The following is a 7,441-nucleotide window of genomic DNA, read 5'->3' on the forward strand; positions in this document are numbered from 1 at the left end:
TATTAAAAACTCTTTCTTATTTTAAATTCTATAAAATTATATAAATAATTTATATTTTAAAATTATGAATAGAATATCGAAAATTATAATTTAAGCACGATAAGTCAACATTTTATCGATCCTAAACAACAAATAAATAATATCACCAAAGATAACACATGGTGAAAATTTTGAAAAAGCTTCCTTACCTTCATAGTAAGAGAGACTAAAAGTGATGTCATCGTGATAAGTAGAGTTATCAATATTGATTAAAATCCATAAGTTAACTCGGTCTACAACGGAGTTGAGTTAAATTGGGTTAAAAAAAATTATAAATTTTACTACGAATAAAAAATGGACTTGGTCCATTAAAAAACCAGTTCACTTTGGTTGAATTTGTAGTGAGACAGGTTGGTTCACCAACTAGGACATAAACAAATATGATGAATTAAATAAGTCTTTTATTTGTTAAGTTGAGGCAAGAGAGAGAGAGAGAAATTTAAGAACACATGTTCCCTAAAATAAACATAAATTATTTAAATAACAAATAAACATTGGGGTAAGCTCATTATTCGCAAATGTATATAAATCATTTTTTAGAGTTCCATTGAAGCTTACTTGAACACATATTACCAAATAAACATACATCTTGTAGCACGATATTGTTATTAGTCATGCATATACATGATTTACCAAACATTCCAAATAATAACAAGTAATTACTTAAATCAATGTCATCTTATTTTTTATGAATTTATCTCATATCCATGTTGTGGATGATAAAGAAAAGTGTGATCAAGATTCAATAGAATCATCTAACATAGTTTTACAAAGTGGAAATAGGGTTGAGAAAACGTAAAATGCAGGTATATGGATTGGCCCCCGTCCCTTTGTAGGCCTGCATGGCCTATGAGTTATGCAGGGCGTGCCTAAGTGGGTTAGCAGACTCAAAATCCTAACCTACCTCAATTTTATTTTATAGGTGTTGATTCTCTAATGCAATAATTTTTTTAGCAAGTATACTCGATAATTTGTAATACAACAAGTGTCATATCCACACGAATTTGATAATATATATATATATATATATATATATATATATATATATATATATATATATAATGAATGTTTAAACTTGTTTGATTTGGATAAAATGATGTTTGGGTTGTGTGACAATTATGTGAAACATATTTGTTATAAAAAGTTTAATAAAAATGTGTAAAAAATATATTCAATGAAAAAAGTTTATTACAATATGATAAATCTCTCTTGCATCATGTGGGACCCAGACTCTCCACCAATCACAAAATAAAAGCTAGAAAACCTTCTTATGGGCCTAGGGAAATTGAACAAGGGTCATGAAGCACACACTTTAACCACTAGGCCAAGGTTTCATTCACTAATAACATATTACATAGAATGCTACTTAAACCTTCTTTCAAGCATTTTCGATAATTAAAATAAAAATCAATATTAATTAATTTTTATTCACTTTCTAAATCTTTTTATACACCATAATTTATTATTTAATACCACAAAACAACATAATTAAAATAAAATATATTTCTATTTTATACGGGTCTTACACTCCCAACCTAAGTCATCATTTGCGCCACTAGCGTCATTGGTTCCCTTCTGCTAGATCACATGAGAGTTCCCTCACTACAAGAAAAATGAGATTTACTTACTGGTATTTACATATGGATTTTGATTCGTAGGTAACATAGGTATTATATATGGATTTTATATAAGAACATTTCAATGTAAGTTACATACAGATTTTACCTACCTATATTTTCGTATGCAAAATACATATGTAAAATACATATGTAAAGTTGATGCGTTTGGACGAGAATTTTACCTAAGAATATTGTCCGTACGTAAATATTTAAAATACATATATAATCTAAAACAACATTACCTACTAATATTACATACAAATTTTCAGTTAATTATTAAAAAAATAAGAAATAAAAGCTCACATTTTATTAGTTATTAAAAATACAAACTAAAATTTTTTATTCACGCCTTACCTTACATCACTCACACCCTTAAAATAATCTATCTCTTCGAAATCATTCACTTAAACCCTCATAATCCTAGCCTCCATCGTGCATGTCTCCTCCGCATTGGCCCTACCCCAGAACCCTAGCCTTCCCCGTGTGTTTCGTCTCCAGATTATGAGACCGTTAAATCCAAGGATTCCTTACTCAAAGACTTGCGTGGAGATGATTGGAACGGTAGTGGCGAGAGTGGCGTGGGATGCGGAGAGGAATCAGGTGGTTTGAGATGTGTTCCTTCCCCTGATGTTAGTTCTCAATTGGGGGCTTCTTCACTATTGTCTTTTATGCTCTCTTCTAAATGGCATTGGATATAAAGGTTGGTTCTTTCCCTTTTAGAAACATTGTCGTGCTAGGGTAGTTGTTGTCGCACCTTCTTCTTACTGTCATTCACGTGTCCAAATGCGAGTTTGAAAATAGTTCTCACCAAATCCTTTGACTTTCCTCCATAAACCACCACTAAAATCGAAGATAGGCCGCTTTGATAACATTGAAACGCACTTTCAATAGCCACTCATATCACCTCCACTTTAGTTTCTCACCTTTGTTAGAAACTTAGACTCATCGGCGACAATTGCTTCTCTTCCTTCCTTTGTTTCTCTTAGTTGATGAAGATATAGGGAAGGGATGGCAATAAAGATTAATGAAGTGTTATAAGTATTGCAAAATCCTTTTAGAAAAGGCTAAGACACGTTACTGGATGAGCATTTTCTCTTTCTCCTTCGTTAAATCTCTTTCCGCAATGCTCGGGAGATAGTTTGGGCATCCTTTTCTGTCCATTCTCCTCACGCAAGGCTCGGGAGTTAGTTTTGGGCAGCTTCGTCCGCAAGAACTTCACCTTCGAACATTCTTTTTCAACATCTATAAATAGAGGTTCATTTACTTTTCCAAAAACACGATTTTTACAACTCTTTTATCCTCTCATTTTATCATTTTCTCTTTTCATTGTTATAAAATCTTGGGTTTATTCTTTTACTCTTTTAGAGTTTCTTACTAATTCTAATATCCTCAATTTTTTTTGGGAAGCTTCTATTGTATCTTGGGAGACTTGCACAACACAATGTGGATAAGTCTTTGAGGACAATGATTTACACGCCTCAGGAAATCTTTGTTTGTGGTTTTTGTTTCTTTTATCAAGTTTTCTCCAACAGTCTTAAGGATTTATGGTTAACATCAACAACTTGATCCTAAAGAATCAGAACATTGTTTTTGGAACTCAAACGATCTTCGTAAAGTTTTTCCTAGATGTATCAAAAATCGAAGTTTTTTCTAGTTAAAATTCTCGGCGCTAGCAAGAACGTGTGTTAAACTTTTTAGATTGAATTCATGCAAAACCCAACTTAAGTCTCCTTTCAAAATCAAAACAAGTTGAAGATTGAATTTATGCAAATAAGGTATGCCAACATACTTTACTTAGTGCACTCTCTAACAATTTGTTTTATGTGTATTGTTCCTATACGGAGGATAAAGACATTGGGATTCATTTACTCTCAATTACATTGTTGAAGGTATCGTCAGACAAAGATTCATTATTGAGAATTATTATCGTTGGAAAATGATTAAAGATAAGGACATAAAATCTCAAATCAATGAGTACTATAAGTTGCTCGAAGATATCAAAGTGGGGAACGTTCTTCTAACGGATGAATTTGTTTCAGAACTTCTAATCCATAAATTGCCACCATCCTAGACTGCTTATAAATAATAGTTGAAACAAACACAAACGAATATATGGTACAAGACATACATGCTCCAAAAAGGTATGAACACAAATCTGATCACAATAGGAAACATAAGTTTCAAAAATCTCTTCCAAATAGATTTAACCCCACCTTTAAGCAGAAAGGAAACTACTTTGTATTCGGAAAGTCGGGCCACATGCATCACAGTGCAGACGTAAAACAAGAAACGATAATCCTCCTAGGAAAAATATAGTCGAAGGAGATGATAATATTTTTTTAGGTCGTTTCTAAAGTACATTTGATGACTAATGTGAGTAAGTAGGTGGTAGACGGTGGTGCTACCAAACATATATGTTCAAATAGAAGTGTCTTTACCTCTTACAATAATGTAGGGGATGGAGAAGAACATGTTTACCTCAGTGATTCCAAAAACACTCATGTTATGGGAAAAAGGGAATATTCTTCTCAAGCTCACACATGGAAAGACTTTAGTCGTTAGTTATGTGCTACATGTGCCATCAATCTGAAAAGTGGGTATTAAAGTGTCATTCAAGTCTAACAAAATTGTAATGACAAAAAATAGTGTTTTTGTGGAGAAGGAACATTGTGGTCAAAATCTCTTTGTACTCAATATTTATGAAAATATTAATGAATCTTGTTCTTGTGTTTATATTGTTCCATATGATATGTTGCATGTTGAATTAGGACATGTGAATTCTTCATACGTTATGAAATTACAACGATTGGGAATAATTAATATGCATGATAAACAAAGTAGTAAATGTGATATATGTGCATAATATAAAATAACAAAGAAAACATGTTATCTTGTTGATCGTCAAACATAATTGTTAGGGCTAATCCATATTGATATAGCTCATTTTAAACAAACCATGTCTAGAGGCGGTAAAAGTTATTTTATAACTTTCATAAATGATTATTCTAGATACTCTAAAGTGTATTTATTCAAATATAAATATGAAATTTTTGATGTGTTTCTAACCTATAAAGCAGAAGTGGAAAATCAACTAAATCAAAAAATTAAGAGGGTTAGATCAGATAGAGGTGGTAAATATGTATCGTTTAATAACTTTTGTGTTAGAGAATTAATGTATTATCCACGAAGTAACATCACCATGTTAATTTGGGTCTAATGGAGTAGCCAAGAGAAAGAATAAAAATCTTAAGGAAACGATGAATGTCATGCTTATTAATTTTAGTGCCACCTGATAACCTTTGGGGAGAAGCCCTACTTACTGCGTGTTTTTTACAAAATAAAATACCTCGTAAGAAAATTGATTAAACTCCATATGAGATGTGGAGAGGTTATTAACCTAACCTTAAATATCTAAAAGTGAAGGGGTACGTAGCCAAGGTAATGTTACTCGACCCTAAGAAAAAGAATACAGGCTTTAAAACCTCTTATTGCATGTTCTTAAGCTATGTTGAATACAATGTCGCCTATAGTTTTCTAGTTCTTAACAGTGATATACTTGAAAATAATTCTATAATGAATACAAAAAATGCCTATAGTTTTTAATGATCCAAGTAGCTTTGTACAAGCTATTAGTGCTTCTGATGCAAAACAATGAGATAAGGCCAATAGGACTAAAATTGAATCAATTCAAAAAAAATAATACTTGGACCTTAGTAGATTTGCCTAAAGGAGCAAAACTCATTGGTTGTAAGTGAATCTTTAAAAAAAAGTATCACCTTGATGGATCTATAGGGAAAAGTATAAGGCAAAATTAGTAGCAAAAAGTTTTACTAAAAAACACAACATAAATTATTTTGACATTTTTGCCCCTGTGACTAAGATTTTCTCTATTCGAGTATTGTTAGCCTTAAAAGTTATCCATAAGCTAGTGATACATCAAATGAATGTTAAAACTACCTTTTTGAATGGTGATTTGGAAGAGAAAAATTATATGACTGAACCTGAAGGGTGTGTTGTACCTAGTCAAGAGAATAAAATATGCAAACTTTTAAAATATTTCTATGGATTGAAACAAACACCAAAACAATGACATGAAAAACTTGATAATTTATTGCTATGTGATGGTTTTTCACTTAATGATGTTGATAAATGTGTGTACTATAAATCTGAAAATAGTGATTGTATCATTATATGCTTATATGTGGATGACATGTTAATTTTTGGTACATGCAATGAGATTGTCGCTAAAAGTAAAATGTTTCTAGGATCGAACTTTAAAATGAAAGACATGTGTGAAGCAATGTAATTTTAGGTGTTAGAATCATAAGGAATGAAGATAATATATCATTATTCCAAGAACAATACATTGACAAACTTCTTAAGAAGTCTGGTTATTATAACTTCAAACCTGTGAATACCCCTTATGATTTTAACTCTAAATTAATGAAAAATAAAGAATAATCTATATCTCAGCCTCAATATGCCTAGATAATTGAGATCTTACTACATTTGATGAGCTTTTCTAGATTTGATATTGCATATGCATAGGTAAACTAAGTAGGTACACTCAATGTCCAAATTAGGAACATTAAGATGCACTTGCAAGGCTTATGAGATACTTAAGAGATTCAATGGTTTATTCCATTGAATATAGTGGATTTCCTGTTGTGCTAGAAGGATACAATGATGTTAACTAGATCTCTAATTCAGATGAGACAAAATTCACTATTGGTTATGTATTCACATTTATAGGTGATGCGATTACATGTAGATCACCCAGACAAACAATTATTATAAGATCAACAATGGAATATGAATTTATCGCTCTTGAGATGGCTGGTAGTGAGGTTGAGTGGTTGAAAAACTTCTTAATGAACATTCTAATAGGAATGAAACCAACCCCATTGGTGTCAATACACTATGATTGTCAATCGGCAATAACTATAGCTAAAAAGAAGAATTACAATGGAAAGAATAGACATATACAGTTGAGACACAATTTGGTGAAGCAATTGCTAAAGAATGGAACTATTTCCATTGATTTTGTGAAGTCAGAACATAATCTAGCATATTCTGTAACTAAACCCTTGGGAATAAATGTGATTTTAAAAACATTGAGGGGAATGAGACTTAAGCCACTTGCAAACAAACAAGTGATGGTAACCCAACCTTTGTGATTGGAGATCCATGAATAAGGTTCATTTGGGTAAAAATAAGTCACTCGTTAATTCAGATAACACTAATTGATTTTAAATCAAATATGTCCATTCCTATGGTGTGTGTGTGTGTGAAAGTGCTAGAGATTACATTATTGAGAGGTTGACTTTATAATTAAAATTCTATGTGGTGAAATAATTTTAACTTAAACAAAGTTTTTAATGATCTTTATACCCGTTACGGGTGGTGTATGATTTGCACCATACACTTGATAAAGTCACTTATATGAGTATCAAGTAGGGCCGTTGCATGAGATCTTGGCATGGTCTCTTGAGCACTCATGGATATCGGACACACATGGCCTAGTAAGCGCATCACAATGATAACAACAAGGATTGTGGGGGTGTATTATTATCGATAAACCTTTAACACACTCAAGTGTCTTTGGTTCATATAGCTTGCTATACCAATTACACTGTTTATTAAGTTTCTCGATCTATGATTGATTCATATAGCTTGCTATACCAACTCTGATGCATTTCATCTTATGAAATCCAAGATATTTCTTTTCTATTTCTTTAGTTAATGTTTGATCTTTTTCAATATTTGGGGGACTGATATATCAA

The sequence above is a fragment of the Vigna umbellata genome, chromosome 5 (genome assembly GCF_029865625.1).
Source record: "Vigna umbellata cultivar VRB3 chromosome 5, Vumbellata_1.0, whole genome shotgun sequence".
NCBI classification, from domain to species: Eukaryota; Viridiplantae; Streptophyta; class Magnoliopsida; order Fabales; family Fabaceae; genus Vigna; species Vigna umbellata.